This window comes from Peromyscus eremicus, chromosome 14, assembly GCF_949786415.1.
Source record: "Peromyscus eremicus chromosome 14, PerEre_H2_v1, whole genome shotgun sequence".
In the NCBI taxonomy this organism is placed as follows: domain Eukaryota; kingdom Metazoa; phylum Chordata; class Mammalia; order Rodentia; family Cricetidae; genus Peromyscus; species Peromyscus eremicus.
The window spans coordinates 7,293,223-7,310,172 of NC_081430.1; the positions used below are offsets into that span (position 1 = coordinate 7,293,223).

At 37.9% G+C, this 16,950-nt stretch overlaps 1 long non-coding RNA gene across 1 annotated transcript; it reads right to left on the reverse strand.

The window, feature by feature from the left end:
* Positions 1-1,884: 1,884 nt before the first annotated feature.
* On the reverse strand, positions 1,885-15,237 carry LOC131924395 (uncharacterized). Its single transcript, XR_009382884.1, has 3 exons — positions 15,140-15,237; positions 13,841-14,112; positions 1,885-3,009 (listed from the first exon to the last, which is right to left on the reverse strand). It is a non-coding gene; the product is annotated as an uncharacterized LOC131924395 (long non-coding RNA).
* Positions 15,238-16,950: the final 1,713 nt, after the last annotated feature.

Consider the following 16,950-nt stretch of genomic DNA (forward strand, 5'->3'; position numbering starts at 1 on the left):
AACTCATAGAGATCTGCCTGGCTCTGCCTCCCGAGTGCTTGGATTAAAGGTGTGTGCCACCACCACCACCACCACCACCACCACCACCACCACCACCACCCGGCTATTTACCAATTTTTAAAATGCACAGCTATTTAGATGATTCATTAGCCTGTGTAATCTATGAACTTATTGAAATTGAATGGATTAATGTTCTAAATTTTCTGTCTGAATATATTAATGAAAATGTGAGTTTTTGTCTGTTAGATGTAGCCCAAAGCAGAAAACAAAGAACACCTAAGGAGGCCTCCCATCTCTTTCAAATCCACTTCCTTCCTTGCACTGGGTGATGAATGCAAGTTTTGGCACAGTTTATATATGGTAACTGGGCATGACAGAGCTAAATTAAAAGTAAAGCAAAGACATTTAGTCTCTTTTCATTATTCAGAATTGTTCAAACACTTATTACAGGGCCCAAGATAAAGCTCAGTAAGGTGTGCTTACCCAGCATGCTCTAGGCTCAAGTTCATCTTCAGTGCCAAAACCCAAACCAAACCAACAACAATAGAACACCAAAACATAGCCAATTTTCAAAGAGTATGATGTAATATAATATGGAAAATTTTTTCATTGTTTAAATACATAATTTATGGAATTTAAGTATATGTATAAAAACTTATAACTTTCAAAGTATATCTTAGTTGGAAATAATGTAATATTTTATATTTTACTGCTAAGAACAAACTAAATTACTCATCCATTTTCAAAACATTAACACATATGGTTTAACATGATTATCAATCCAAAAATATTTAAGAATTCAATTTCAGTAAAATGCATTTTGCTTCCTGTGATTATACATATTGTTAATAAAACAGTGAAGATTTCTTCCTTTACAAATAACTTTTCATTTTAAACTTATAAGTTGTTCATTACAAAATATTTATAAGACATAAGAAGAATTAAACATCACTTTGTGCCACTGTATAAAGTTATTCAATTAGGAAAAAATTTAACCAATTAGGTAAAAGATATATGAATTAAAAAAATAAAACCTTGATGAAAGAAATGTATGAGGTAGACATATATAAGCTGAATGCTAGCTCGTGTCAATGGATGAAAAAATTAAGATTGTTAACATGTCCAGACTACTCAAAGCAATCTATAGTCTCTATCATTTTTAAATGTCAATCAAACACTAATCCATATCAAAGTACAATCCTATTTTTTTCAGCAATAAAATCATGAAAAATTCATATAACCCCCTAAATATCCTGAATAGTGAAAATACTGTAACAAAACAAGAATATTTGCATATTACCCCCCAAAACACATGAATCAAAACCAGCAATTCACAATTGGGATTACATTGAGCCAGAAAATTTCCACACAGTTAAGAGAACAATCAATATGAGAAGATAATCTATAGAGTTGAAGAACACTTAACAAAGCCTTCCATCTGACATACAGAGAATTCAAACAACTCAGGAGCAAGAGCACAATAGTACAATTAAAAGCCAGGCCTATCTGGAAATATTATGATAGATCTCTCTCATTAGCAATAAAAGCCAGAAGGACTAACTACACACATAAGCTGTACCTTAGATTTTTAAATGTAATCATTATATTTGGACAAAAGTCTTCTGTCATCCATAAAGTTTCTTTTTACTAAACATTGAACATTTTTCATGTGATATGCATTTTTTAATATTTACTTCAGAGTGTTCATGGCCTGCATTTTCACTTTTAAGTGAAATATGCTCAGCTCTTACAGTAAAAGTTCAATTTCAGTTAATGATACAGAAGTGATATTTCTAAAACAATGAAAACTTTGTAGTTAAAATGTCTGGAAATATTGTTTTTAGCTATTGTATTTGGAGCTTCAGAGGAACAGAAATGAGAGAATGAATATTAACAGAGGTTTTATTAGATTGCCTTGCACAATATGATCTGGGTAGTCAGTCCACTCACAGTGGTGTGCACACTGGACAGTCTGAGAACCTGTCAATAGCTCAGTCTGTGAGGCTCGGTACTTCAGCAGTTCCAATCTTGTGCTGAAGGCCTGGGGAATTTCTGGAGACTTCCTCGTCTTCAATCCACCCTGGAATGCCAAAGAACCTGGAGTCTGGTGTCAGCACAGAATGGCAGAAGCAGCCGCGTTTGCAGGGTAGAGGAAGGCTGATGGAGTAGATGAGCTTAAGAACAACACACAAGCAGGCAAAAGGCCTGTGACCGCTTCATATTTAGGCCACTGCCCGAGGCGTCATCCATATTCTGAGTGGGTGTTTTCACTTCAGTTAATAAAGAAAACCCCCTCATGGGTATGACTTATGCATGAGGCTTAGCTCAAGGGCAAGTCTAGGTTCTGTCGACAATCAATATTAACTATCACATTTGTTACTATTTTCAGACTGAATATTTCCTCTTACATACACATATTGTTTTTAGATTCAGTCTTATAAATACAGTTTCTTGTAGGTAGAAAATGTCTGACAGCTACTGAAACTCACCAATTTTCAGACAACATTGGGCTTTAGTTGAACTCATTTGAAATTTCAGGTTTTTATTTTATTTTTTTCTTATTTCTTATGAAGTATCAGGGGATAAAATTCCTGTCTTGTCTACAATTCAAAGCTGTCAGCCTGTTGACTTGGCCATCTCTTGTGTGGATTTGTTTTCCCTACTCAGTACTTCCCTCCTAGCATGTAAAGTAATAGGGTCCTTTCCTACTAGGTATGAGGCTCACTTGACTGATGCTCCTTGACCTATTTCTTTCTTACTTTTTCATTTTCACATTTTTTGTTCACCTTTTTGCTTTTGGACAGAGTCTCTCGTAGCCCAGGCAGGCCTTAAACTTGTCTCATGTATGCACGGTGCTGATGGAACCCAGGGATTCACCCTTGCTGGGCATGAACTCCACCAGCTGAAATACATTTCAGTCTCTCATTTTGTTTCCAGTGGTTAGGGTCTGAGTCTGGCATTTTCAGGTATGGCCTCTTCTTCACAGGACTGAAACAAGGCCTTATAGATCTGTAAAAGTAGGAAGATAACTTTATTTATAACACATGATAGGACAGATCACAACCACACTGCCCAGGATGGGTAACAGGACACATGGTAAATAGTCTTGCTGCCAACTCTGTCACCCTGACTTGGACACCTTAACTCATGCGGTGAAAAGAGAGAACTCTTGAAAGTTACCTTCTGACCTCTCCAAGAGTGCCACAATATGCTTATACCCACCCCCACCAAATAAATAAATCAGTGTTTAAAAATAAAGAAATATAACTGTTGAGATTGACAGTGTAGACAAAGGCACTACAGGCCTATGATAACTATTTGTGGTTTCCTTTTATGGGGTGTAAGAGAAGCAACTGGGTTGCTAAATGTCATAGTTTGGGTGGTTCTTCATTCTGTCTGACAAAATAAATTATAAGACCACTTCTCTATTGAATATGCATCTTCCCATAACACATCTGACTTAAGTCATATGCATGCCCAGGTATGCATAGGAAATTTATTGTTTATTTTGCTAGAGCATAATAGAACTGTCTGATACTGTAATTAATGTCTTCTTATAGACTTTGGTAATTGTAGCTCATTATTTCTTCAGACATTTAGCACATGTCATTTCTACATGTTTATACGTGTACATCCGATTGTATATGTTGCTCAACCTTCTGATAGTCCATCACAGGTCATTAGAACTGTTAGTGTTTTTGTTTCCACACATGTTTTCACAATTTTTATTCTTTGTTGCTAAGACACCCAAGTGACCACCTGAGAATTCAGCAAGCATAATTGTGTTTCTGGTTGACAGTTTCGCCTCAGTGCTGATGCATGTTAAATTAGCTGCATGGTTCTGGATGAAATTTAGGGCACCTTGAACATTTCTGAAAATGGATGGCAGCTTCATCTGCATCTTCCTTTTTAGGAGAGCTTTCTCTATGGCCCTGTGACGGTGCTGGACGCTCTGGTTTCTGTGAGAGTGGTCACTTCTCTCCCAACTGCTGTGCTGTAGGAGGACAGTTGTCCACTCCAATGGTGCTCCAGTCTATCAGTTTCTTTAGGGCCGACTCTTCTGGCAGGAGCAATGTATTTGAGGGTTTTATTTTATTTTACAGGATGTTCAGACAGCACTAGTTTAAGTTTTAGGATTTCTGCTGGTCCTGTCTTACATTCTTCTTAAAGTATTTTCCTTATGAACATATTTTTTTTTATAGTTTAGCCTTGCTAAATGGAAGCTTTAAATATCATTTTTGTTAATTCTGAGAATTAAATCATATTGAGGTCCCTCTGTGTTGATTTTTTCCATATAGTGGGAGTTATATGGTTCATGACTTCTTTGATCTTTCTTCTTTCTCTCTTTCCTTCATTCCTTCTTCCCTTCCCTCCTTCTTCCTTCCTTTCTTATTTTGGTTTATCTTTCTTTAAAAATTATCATGTATATATTTGTTTATTTGTGGGAGTATGTATGAGCACATGAGATTGCACACATGTGGAAGTTAACCTTAGTGAATTCTTTAGCATGTTGCCAACTTCAAATTTTGTCTGGATGCTGTGAATGTGATTTGAGGAAAGTCATGATTCACTTATGCTTTTCTGCAGAATATTGGATTTTAATTAGTATGTAACTGGCTTGGAAAACTGCAATCTGCATCTCTGTGGGAGAAGACATCTCAAATCTCGGTGTCTTGAACTTCAGCATAATCACTTATATCTTCCTTTTATGTGCATGATTTGGAAGTCATTGAGAGACTGTTTGTACTTTATTCACAAAACATAGGCTGTATCCTCCCAGGTTTTACTTTTCTTTTCCCAAGTTGCTTTCTTAGTTGCTGTGGGTACTCTGAATTCTATCATCTTTAAGCAATTGCTATTATAGAGTTTTGTACAGGACAATGAAGATCTGAACTAGCAACCTTTACCAGACACATATATATATAAAGCTCACAATCTTATTTTTAATTATTTATTAAACACACACACACACACACACACACACCATAAATAGACACACACACAGACACACACAGACACTCATACACACACAGATGGAGACACAGAGAGAGATTGTATTGCCTTCTATTCTACCTTAAAATATAACTTTACCAACACTTGTAAATTCTTTGTAAGTAGAATGTATAATTTCTATTTTGTAATAACATATACATTGCATTGGTTATGCTCTATTTATCCATATGATAATTTCACGTTATATTCCTCAGTGAAAAATATTTAGCCAGTTAACAATACAAACTTAATATTCACACTTGAGGTATCCTCTTATATCACTAATACAAAGAAATAATGGCAGTTCCCCTCATTCTCTAGAGGTTGAATGTAAGGGGAAAAGATAGTTATTCTCTTCAGTTTGGGGTTAAATGCCTTTGAACTCTGGATTCCTATCATGCAGGTGTTGTGACTCCATGTTTGTCTCTAGGCCTGAGACAATAGATGCACAAAGCTATTTAGATTAATTACTGATTCAAAATATATAGTCACCAACTGTTAAGCAATGTATGCAACAACTTAATGGAAAAGAGCATGTGATTTTCCCAGGGTAGCAATTCCAATCAGCATAGGCAGGGACAGGGCACATCAGTTAAAACCAGAAATAACAGCTCCTACCTGAGTGGTTGGAATTCAGTCAGAACCTAGAGTGTCAGATTGCATTGGCCACTGAATTGTATCTTTTGAGAAAAGACAGCATTTAGTTGCAAGACAAAGACAAAGACCTCTCAATTTCCTGCCTTTGGTGCAAGTCATCTGACTCCTTGTTTTCAGATAGCAAGAGCCACCACCTCCCAATGCCACAGCTGGACACAAGGGTAGTTATCCAAAATGAAGCACTTGCTTCTTTGTGCATGACATTCAGTTTCTTGCATCTTAGTGGAGAGAAGCAGAAATATTTTGCTGAACCACAGCCCTCGCCAGTCATCACGTAACCCAGGAACACTGACACTTACAAAGCGTATTCCTAACATTAAAGGAAATGCAATTTGCAACGTTCAGAAGCTAGGGGACACGTTCTCCTCATTTGTGTTTCAGGTTTTGCTTAAATTGGCTTACAGATTGATCTACAGTTCATGGCACATGTATATTTTTGTCACCACTCATTTTACAACAGCTGTGATCCTGATGGGGATTGAGTTAAGCAAAGATCCCTCTGCATGCAAGTAGTCACCAGGCAGCTAATGGGTCAGGGCTGACTCGACAGTAAAGTGAGCAGAGCCACACAGCTGTGAGCCAAATGTAAGACAATAACTACCAGTTGGCCATTATGGGGTTAACTGATGGTGTTCTGGTAAGTGTAAAAAAATGTTGAGGTTCTGCTCAAACACACAGCCAAAATTTGAGCATTTCCATTGGGTCAGTGTAAAAACTGTCTGTTTCCTTTTAAACTGGTGATTATTTTTAGGATACCAATCTTGTTGGAGTGTCTACGGCCTATAATATTAGTAGCATAATTTTTGTGATAATTATGTTATATCATTCCAGCATGCCTTCAATCTAAATAAGGAATCCTTGCAGAATATCAGTTTCCTGGTCTCTGGGGTTTCAGCTATCAGTGCCTGCAACTTTATAATTTCCAGACTTATTACACTTAGCTGGGGAAGAATTTTTACCTACATTTGTTGAGTTAAAGACACATCCCTTCTGTTGTTTTAAACAAATGAAAGAGTATTACTGCAATGTCAGTCCAAACATGTGTAATTAACATGGAAAATATGTCTGAGCCATATTGGTCAAGATAGATGACTTCCTTGCATGACTTATAAACAGTTAGAGGCATAAAGCCAGGATGTCTAAACTGAGTTGTATACCACAAAGGTTTATCTGGAAGGGCTTTGCAGTTACAAAGGAAAGAGAGAGACACAAGCAGACTGCCGTATTTGCTTAACAAGGGGAGTCAGTTTTTGGCTATCTGTAGAAAAATAAGCCCTCTGTCTTGCCTTTTGACATGTGTTCCTCACACTACAGAAGCCAAAACAGACATCTCATTCCTCTGGAAGCGTTCATCAAACATTATAATGGTGTGTATCAGTGTCCAAATGATTCTGGATGGAAATAAGTCTCTAAATTCCTTTTAAATTTTGGTGGTGACTGTGTAGAATTCTCTTTGGGATTCTCTGATTAGTAGCCTAGGCTGTAATGGAAAAAGGTCTAACTCTGTTTCCTATATATCTTTTTAAATGTATGAAGCATTTGTTTTTCATAGTTTTTTCCTAGCTATACACTCAATACTGGTACCAGTTAGATAATAAACATGCAGCCACTGGGGATGAGGAAGAAGACAGCCAGATGCTTTGCTATTTTGTCTGCAAAGCGAGATTATCCCATATACACCTGAAAATGGTTTCTGTGTGTTTTTTTAAATAATGTATTTTTATTGTATCCATTCTCCATTACTCTTCTAACCCAACCCCTCTGGGTCCCTTTAAATCAGAACCCTCCTACATTTATGACCTCTAGTTTTTTTAGAATATTCTTTTTAAATTGAAAATAGATTCTTCTCTCATATAATAATCCTGACCACAGTTTCCCCTTCCTCCACTTCTCCCAGCACCCCTACTTCTCCTCTCCCTGAGATCTGATTCCACTCCATTCCCTTTCAGAAAAAAGCAGGCCTCAAAGAGACAACAGCCAAACACAACAAAACAACATACAATAAGACAAGGCAAAAGCCCTCATATTGAGGTTGGACAAGTCAACCCTGTAGGAGGAAAATAGTCCCAAGAGCAGGCGAAAGAGTCAGAGACATACCAGTTTACACTGTTAGGAGTCCCACAAAAACATCAAGCTAACAGCCATAACATGCACGTAGAGGACCTGGTTTAGACATGCAAGCCTATGCTTGGGACTTCAGTCTCTGTGAGCCCATATGTATGCTGCTCAGTTGATTCAGTGGGCCACGTTCGCTTGGTGTCCTCCATCCCCTCTGACTCCTACATCTTTCCTTCTGCTCTTCTGAGGGTTTTCTCGATCTCTGATGGGAGGGACCCAATGGAAGTCTCCAATATAGACAACCTCTCTCTCCACATAATGTCGGACTGTGGTTCTCTGCACCCACATCCATCTGCTGCCTGAGAAAGCCTCTCTGATGGCAACTGCACAAGGCACTGATCGAAAAGTATAGCAGAATAACGTTAGGAATATCTATCTATCTATCTATCTATCTATCTATCTATCTATCTATCTATCTATCTATCTATCTATTTATCTATCTGCCTGCCTATCTATCTATCTATCTATCTATCTATCTATCTATCTATCTATCTATCTATCTATCTATCTATCTATCTATTGGTCTGTCTGTCTATCTATCTATCTATCTGTCTGTCTGTCTGTCTGTCTGTCTGCCTATCTATTTATTTATTTATTTTTGTCCAGTCCTGTTTGGTTCTACTCTATATCTCTGGTCTATCCAGCTCCTCATTCTTCGCCATCCAGGCAGCATAGGGTATGGAGTCCCTCCTCGTGGACAGGAGGGCCAAAGTTAAACCATACATTGGTTGGCCATTTCCACATGTTCTGTGCTACCATTGCTGCAGCACATCTTTCAGGCAAGACAGATTGTGTAGGCTGAGGGTTTTGTGGATGGGTTGGTGTACAGCTTTCTCTTTCTGTAGCCTGTAGACTACGTTCTCATGCCAAAGAGACTAGAACATAGGGGTGAAGGCTCCAAGTATGAGCTTGACCTCTCTACATTCAATGAGTTGTGTGGATGTTGTTCTCAGCAATGGGACCCAACTGTCAGTTTTGGAAGAACAACTCTTCTGACCTACACTGGGTTGTTTAGAGAGCTACACAGGTCTCCCTCAGCCAACAACTCAACCAAATGCAACCCAGTCATACCATTGGAAGCCTTGCCTGGCTAAAAAGATGGCCAGTTCAGACTCTGTGTCCCTTCTTACTGGAGCCCTCACTAGGGTCTTGAGACATCTAGACTGTGGAGGATATGAACCAACTGGAAAGACTTGATCTGGCCAAGGGAACATGGGAAAGGGAGCAAAGCAGAGACATAATTATGTTACTCTGGCTTTTTTTTTTTATCAGTAGCCACATGCCAGCATCTCAGCAAACTTTTTCTAGTCTTCCTCCATTCCATTCTACTCTTCTGACAAAATCCACACTTGGTTAGGACAGAGTTGAAAGGAGGATGGGAAAGTGACACACTCTTTTCCCGTCTTACCCTTCCAATCACCTGATATATCTCAGAGATCATGCAGAGTGGCTTCCCCTACAGTATCCTTAGAGATGAGTCCTTTGTTTGCAATACTCCTAAAAGTGCTTGAGAGACGCTCTGGTGATTTCAGGGATGCTGACTGAAATCTAAAGCTCTGTGCAGAAATGATATATTCAGACAGTAGCTTCTCAATCCTGCATCTACTGCTTTGACTTGAATGACTTCACTAACTCTGCATTTCCTTTGTCTGTAAAATGGGCATAATAAGGAATGTACTTAACCAGGTTGTTCTTCACCATAATAAAATGGTACACTGTGATTATCTTATTAATGTCTTCTGGAGGGGTTCCATTGCAAAGGAAAGCAGGGCAGAGGCATTTGGGGAAAAATATCATTTGGATTTTTGTTGTTATTGTTGTTGTTTGAGACAGAGTTTCTCTGTGTAGCCTTGGCTGTCCTGGAACTCACTTTGTAGACCAGGCTGGCCTTGAACTCATTGAGATCTGCTTGTCTCTGCCTCCACAGTGCTGGGATTAAAGGTGCTTGCCACCATTGCCCAGTGAGAAATATCATTTGATCCTTAGACTGCCCTTGATGAAAGCTCTAGGATAATGACCTTCTTGTTTTCAGTTTTGGTCTTTAATGTGTGATCAGTGGGCCAGCTGAATTAGCGTTACCTGGGAAATGGCTAGAAATTCAACTTGGGGTTTGTTGGTGGTTAACACGCTTTTTTTTCTTCCAAAAGACATCGCTGTTCTCATCATCTGAGACTTTATTTTGATTTATCTGTTCTCAAAAAACACTTAAGTCAGGTTTCCCATTTCTCAGTCTTGATTCTGAAGCTGAAATAATAAATATATGGATTTTGTTGGAGAAAACCAAGAAGAAAGATCATTCTGTAAATCTACAATTAGGTTTTAACTGATAAAAACTTTTTGACAAATTTATTAATCATAAGGACAAGGTTTTAAAATCTGACATACTTTGACAATACCCACTAGAAGATAAATCCATTTAAGTGAATTGGAATCCATATTTTAAAAGAGGTTAATAATAATAAATAATAAACAGGAGGTTATTTGGGATGGTGATGATAAGGTTTTCTGGAATTTACATACATTTTCTACTTAAAATGCGACTTCAGAGCTTCATAGTATTCTGTGTTTTTCAGACAATTAAGACGATCTTGATTGGAATTAGCAATCCTTTCCTCACTCACCTAGTGTATGCGAACTATCTCATAGTAAAGACAGCTTGAGAATATGTGTTAAGAAATACAAATATTAAATTGAATTTTACAGTGCTCTGGACTGTTCATTGTCACCTCATGAATCTAGAGGTGTCTATGAGCTGGAGGGACTGCTGCTGGTGGATGACCTCATCTCCCATACTTACCTAGTCTCTGGTTACATTTTCCTCTCTGGGTAATGGTTCCCTATTCTTGAGGCTGCAGTGCCAGACTTCCCAGACAGGTATAAATTAGTGTTTCCCATCTCTTCCTCATTCATGGTTTATGCTCTGGACAAACTGAAATGTTGAGTAACAGATATACCAAAGGTGCTTGACTGCCATTTGCTGTATTTTCTTCATGTTTGGGGCATTTTAAATGTCTAAGTCATTGCATAAGAATTGCATGATACTGAATTATATGAATTGTCTGAGGTCAAGCACTGGACTTTAAAACTTTTCTTTGTGAGATTGAGACCTTCCTTGTTTTTAGAAATTCCCTTGTCAATTGGAGGTTAATTGCTAATGAAAGCAATGGTTACAATCTGTCGCTGGAAACGACTGTGAAAGACCGAAGAGAGAAGGGCAAAGTGGCAGAGTCCACGTTTCCGCTCACACAGACCAGTCTCTCACTGAGTAACAGTCCTGCCACAAAACCACTAACTTTCGTAGATGTACTGTTTTCTTTTTTCGTTTTGAGAAAAAGGATGTTAATTATGTCGTGCTAGCTATACAGGGCAGTCCAGCACTATACTCTCCCCTGATTAGTTCTGTTTAAATTAGTGAGTCTATGACTACCAGCTCACTTCCCTTCGTCTCTTCCTTCTTCCTGTAGTTTTCTTTCCCAAATGATCATAAACACTTTCTCAGATCAAACACCGGTTTTCTCTTCACTGCCCAGGTGACTTACGACAAACTCCATCATTTCTTTATTCCTTGACATTACACTTACCTGAAAGCATATAAGCGCACATGTACACATACAAAATGCATAGATGTAAAACCGTTTGAAGCATATATGAGTCTAAAATACTGAACAAACTTTTCTGAATCTATTTCATTTTCTTTTCTTAACTTTCTAAAACAAGACCTGCCAACATGTCAGTGCTGAGTGTAGGTAGGAAATAGGTCTGACTCAGCTGATCTTACTACAGTACTCGAAATACAGAGCAGGAAAACTGCCCATTAGTTGGTTCAAAGTTGAAAGTCACTTATAACAAATTATTATTATATTTTGTATATAATATTATTATATTTTGTATAGTAGAACATATTAAATATTTCCTATTATTAAAAAACACTACTAACAAAAATAAAACATCTTCTGATACCTAGTGCTTCTCTGTTTTCAATGCCAAGGGTGCACCAGACTCTCCAGATAATCACTGTTACTCCTCAGGAATTTTGTATATGGGTGTAGGCATTAAAGATTTCCTTATCTCTATAGGACAAGAGCATTGTTCAGATTATATTGTGCCAAACCTCAAACCAATTACATGAAATGTCTGTCTTGTAACTAAGACAGCTGTCTACGGTCCTAACCAATAAATGTGAATGACTGTCCAAAGAATATGTTTCATTTTACTCATGTTTCTTGTCTCTCCCTTCTCCACCCACTTCCTGACTTGGCTCATGGTGGAGATTTGCATTACAATGGGTTTTAAATTTTTGTTTATTTTGTGTGTATGAGTGTTTTTCTGTGTGTATGTACAACACCCATGTGCCTGGTTCCCATGGAAGCCAGAAGAGGGCATTGGATTCCCTGGGACTGGGGTTACTAAAGATTGTGAACTGCCATGTTGGTGCTGGGAGTCTAAGCCTGGACTTCTGAAAGAAGAGTCAGTGTTCTTAACCACTGAGCCAGCTCTCCAGCTCCTCAATGGATTACTATTTTTACAACATATTAGTTCTTTTTCTCTTCCTCTGTACTGTAAATACAGCATGGACTCAGCAGATGCTACATAGATAAAGATGGACGTTCTGTACAGTTACCACCAGACTTGCAGATAAAAACATAAAGTTTTGTAAATAACACCTGGATTGGGGTGAAAGGTTTAGAAAGAGTAAGCTTTGCCATTGTGTTGATTTTTTTAATACACATTGCTTCTGAAGTATTAGGTTTTTAAAAAGCATATAACAATAGCAGTGAAGTTTTAACATCTTTCGTTTTTTGAAATTCCACATAGAGGTATGTAGAATGTAGCTGTGGAGGCTATATATTTAGGTTAGCAGGGACAAATTGTACAGTGAACAGTTTGTCATTAGACTAGTACACAAATGAGATGCCACTTCTCTTGTTCATTTCCTGAACAAGTCTCTCTGCCATTTGTGTACACAACCCAAAGTCCTTATGGCTTAGAAGTCTGTCCATCTGTAACGAGTCTTGTTTATCTATGGAATCACTTCTTACTTTCTATCTCAAGATCTTCACATTTCTTTACAAAAATGTTCAAGCCTCCCACTCCAAGGACTTTATTGCTCCCTCTCTGGAGAAAGTCTTCCTCCCAAAGTCTACATTGCTTGCACTTGCTTCCTTAAGTTTTTCTTCTAATTTTCCTTTTATTTTCTTTTCCAAATGGGATGTTCCCTGATAATTTTATTTAAAAGTTAATACACTTCCGGCACTCTGTCTTCCTTGTCTTTTATGGCTTTTGGTTTGTTAGTTTGTTTTCATAGTCCAACTTCCTGAGACAGTAAGAGGGCCATATCCACAGTGAATACTTCATAAACATTTTAAAATTATTAAATTGTACAAAGATTTGCTTGCAAAAAAATGATTGTTTACTTTTTTGCTAATCAAAAGTACAAACCTCCAAATTATATTTAACACCAAAATAGGGAACACAGATTTTCCTTTCCATTTCATGAATTTTTCAAAGTTAACAAGAATTGAAAGTGGTTGTATATCAGAACCAGGTGTGCTGCATCTGTGTAGTAAAACACTGGGTTTCAAAGAACGGAAACTTTGGGTTGGCCATAGCAGAAGGAACTATTGAATGAATAACAGAGACATGGCTACATTATTCTATAGACGTGCCACTTGATAGGAAAATGCTCATTGAAATGTTGTTAGAGTACCTTTGATCACATTTAATTAACTGAAATGTAAAATACACATTTACTTAATGTCTTCTTTCCCAACCACAATTGGGGAAATTTTTTTTTCAAGTATAAGAGCCAGAAAAAGATAACATGTCTTGGCCTTGTACTTCTAAGCTCCATGAAGAATTTCATATTCCTTAAATAAAACATTGTAAACAATAATTGACTTTTTTTGACTTAAGAACCTTTCATTCTGTGAAAATTGTCTGTAATGCTTTTGCTTTATTCTTTTTTTTCCTCTTTATATATTTTTTCTCACTGAGTACTCCAGAGCATTTTAAAGATGTAAATAGAACATGAAATCCTAGGAAAACATAAGAGCAATTGTACTGAACACTATACTTTGGATTATTGTACTTTTTACCATAGGTGTGTTTTCTGGGACGTGCACACACATCACCCATAGTTTCCTTGGATCAGCGTTGTTTCTTCTCACACTGGTCTGATACTTCCATACACCATCTTCAGCCTTTTCCAGCAACAGTGGTAGAGTTAACATGGACAGCTTTTCAATTGGAAGAGTCAGAGAACTGTAAACCATCATCCGTTCTCAGAGGCCATGGACTTTAGAGGTAGAGAGAGAAATGCTCATCTTCATCTGGAACAACGTAATTCTGCAAAGAGCCATAGGTATAGTTTTGAACTACCTAAGCAATTTTCAGCACCTCTAGTAGAAGCAGAAAGAGGATTTATTTTAAAAGTATGATGTTCATTTTTTAAAGCGAGAGATTGGCAAAGGTACCCTGGCTGTTTGAGTACAGTCTCGTTTGTCTCCTTCGCTGCACCTAGCCAGCCTTCCTGAGATGTATGTGAAAAAGCAGCGTTGATGGGCCTGTGTCTGTGATGAATGATTTGGGAATGGTCCAAGTAGTAAGAAAGGGATTTAGTCTGGTTTTCTTGACTGTAGCCCCTTTTATTTATGAGAAGCTTGTGAGAAGATTTGCAGGGAAAGAGAAATAAAAAAACCCTTCATAATGTGGCTTTTCATTCAGACTGGTGTTTAGGAATAACCATGGCTGACACTACTCCAGTGCTGGGGGTGAAGGCAGGAGGGCTGCTGCTTCCCATGCAGCAAAGGAAGAAGAAAAGGAATACAGTGAATAGCAGAAGTCTGTCGTCTCATACTTTCTGTCTAGATTTTTATTTTATTATTGCCCCTTGCTCAGAGACATTTTCATTAAACTCCATCAAATACATCTTTTATTCTGTTTTCTCTTTGTTCACGTGTGTGTAATTGTTAATACACATATATTCTGTTAGTTCCCAGAAAGACTTTCAGGAGTATATGTTGGGAATTTACCCATTTGTAAGTGATGGAATGAAGATATAGTCTCAATAATATTTCCAGAGACTAAACATAATGAGAGAGGCAGATATCCAACTCAAATGTACACATGCTTGACTTCAAAGTCTTAAGGTTAATTACTATGTCTACTTGTGTCCTACATCTAGGGGGAGAATTGGTGCCATTTATTCCTAAGTATAGCCTAGGTGTATTGGTGAAATTATTAAGGCCACTCCGCGTAGTTAAAAGGGAGATTTTTTTGTGGGGTAACTCACAAGTGAAGGGATAGGTAACAGGGTCTGGGAAAGGTGTAGTGCAGTCTGGCGGTGTTCCCTGGAGAACTCTGCTCGGTCTACCTTCAGCGTCCTGGGTCCAGGAACCAAGAGAGGCAGCCCATCCGGATCTTCAGGGTCCTCTCTCGGCTCTGCCTTGTAGGCGTGACAGTTACCGAGCCTCAATGGGGGTTGGAACTTCCAGATCAAAGCTGGAATGGCTACCCACTACACTAAGGTGATCTCATAGCTGGGCAGCCTGTTTGGGGCCTGAGTCTGCATATGCATAAGCTCCAGGCTGCTGCCTCCCCCGCCCCCTCCTGTTCCCAGCCCCCACTGATCCCATTAGGCAATAACATGTTCCACTGTTGACCTCAGGTCTCTCACAACGGTCAACATCAGTCCTGTCTTCAATTCCACCTCTCCCCACAGTGCACATACAGATCAGATCGTCCATCTTTCCCACCTCTCCATCACACATTCATTCATGGCCTCAAGTGGCAGGTCAGGACACTCACATCAAGATGGCCCCAGTTCATGGACATCAACATGGAATTTTCACAGTATTGATGCTGAGAATTAAAAGTTTAAATGACAAAAACTAAAGAGACATTGAATGTTTTGCCAATTTTAATAGATCTTTGGTTAAATCTACAGCCTAAGAAAGAAAAAGCTCCCTTACAGTATTGAAAATTAGTGTGTCAAATTTAGCATAATCCTCAATTCTTATTCCTTGCCTGCCAAAGAGAGACAAACCTTGTCTAAATTTTTACAACATTGGTTAATTTTATCCATTTTAGGCTTCAAGAACATTAAAAAAAAAACAAAACAAGATAGTCCCTTGCTTGCATTTTTTCACTCAGTATGTTTTCAAGGCATCTCCATTGTAGGGTGGTGATTTGTTTATTTGTACTTCTGAGTAGCATCCTATTGTGGGAATTTATCATAATCTGTCCATTTTTCTGTTGATGACAACTGGGGCTGAGTTAGTCTATTCTGGGAGCAATGGAGTTGATAGAAATCATTTGGGGATGCTGGAAATAAGACAGCTTTTAAGAGTACATGCTGTTCTTGCAGAGGATCAGAGTTCAGTTCCCAACACCCATGTCAGGAGGCTCACAACTGCCTGTAATTCCAGTCCATGAGATTCACCCCCTTCTTCTGGACCTGTGTGCATCTGCATACAAATCTCCATGGCCCACCAAATAAAATCTTTAGAAAACTAAATAATTGTTTTGGTTGTCATTGCACACATGTTTTTCAAGTTCTTATTTCTGTTAGGTAAATATGAAAATGTAAAATTTCTGTATATTTGGCTAGGTGTATTTTAGTTTTATCAAGGAAATTTAGCACAGTTCCCAGGGTAGTTGCACCATTTAATCAATAATATATGAAAATTTTTGTGTCTCTATGTTCTTGCCAATACTTAGCATTTTCTGCTTTTTAAATCTTGGGTTACTTTAGCTTATATACTAGTATCTAATTGTGATTTAATCTTTATTTATTGATGATTAGACATCAACACTTCCATCCAATTGAGTATTTTCAAGCACACAGCTATGAACTATTCAATACTGTTGCCCTGTTTTCAAAATTGAATAGCTTTTCTGTTTCCCTGCCTGATTTTTGAAAACAGAAATGCTGACAACAAGAGAAATAACTGGTATTTAATTATGTGTCTAAAAATTTTAGTTAGATAAAACTATCCCAGTTATACTGACGGTTATAGATAAAGCAAAGAAATGATCTTAGGTGTGGTCTGTAGTCGCAATGATGAGAAAAATTGATTTTCAGAGAAATTTCTCCATAGCTATGGCAGGGTTGTTCTCTCTGGGCCACAGCATGACAGGCTGAATTAGACTGAGAGTCATCAGATTATCTTTAATTCCCAGTTT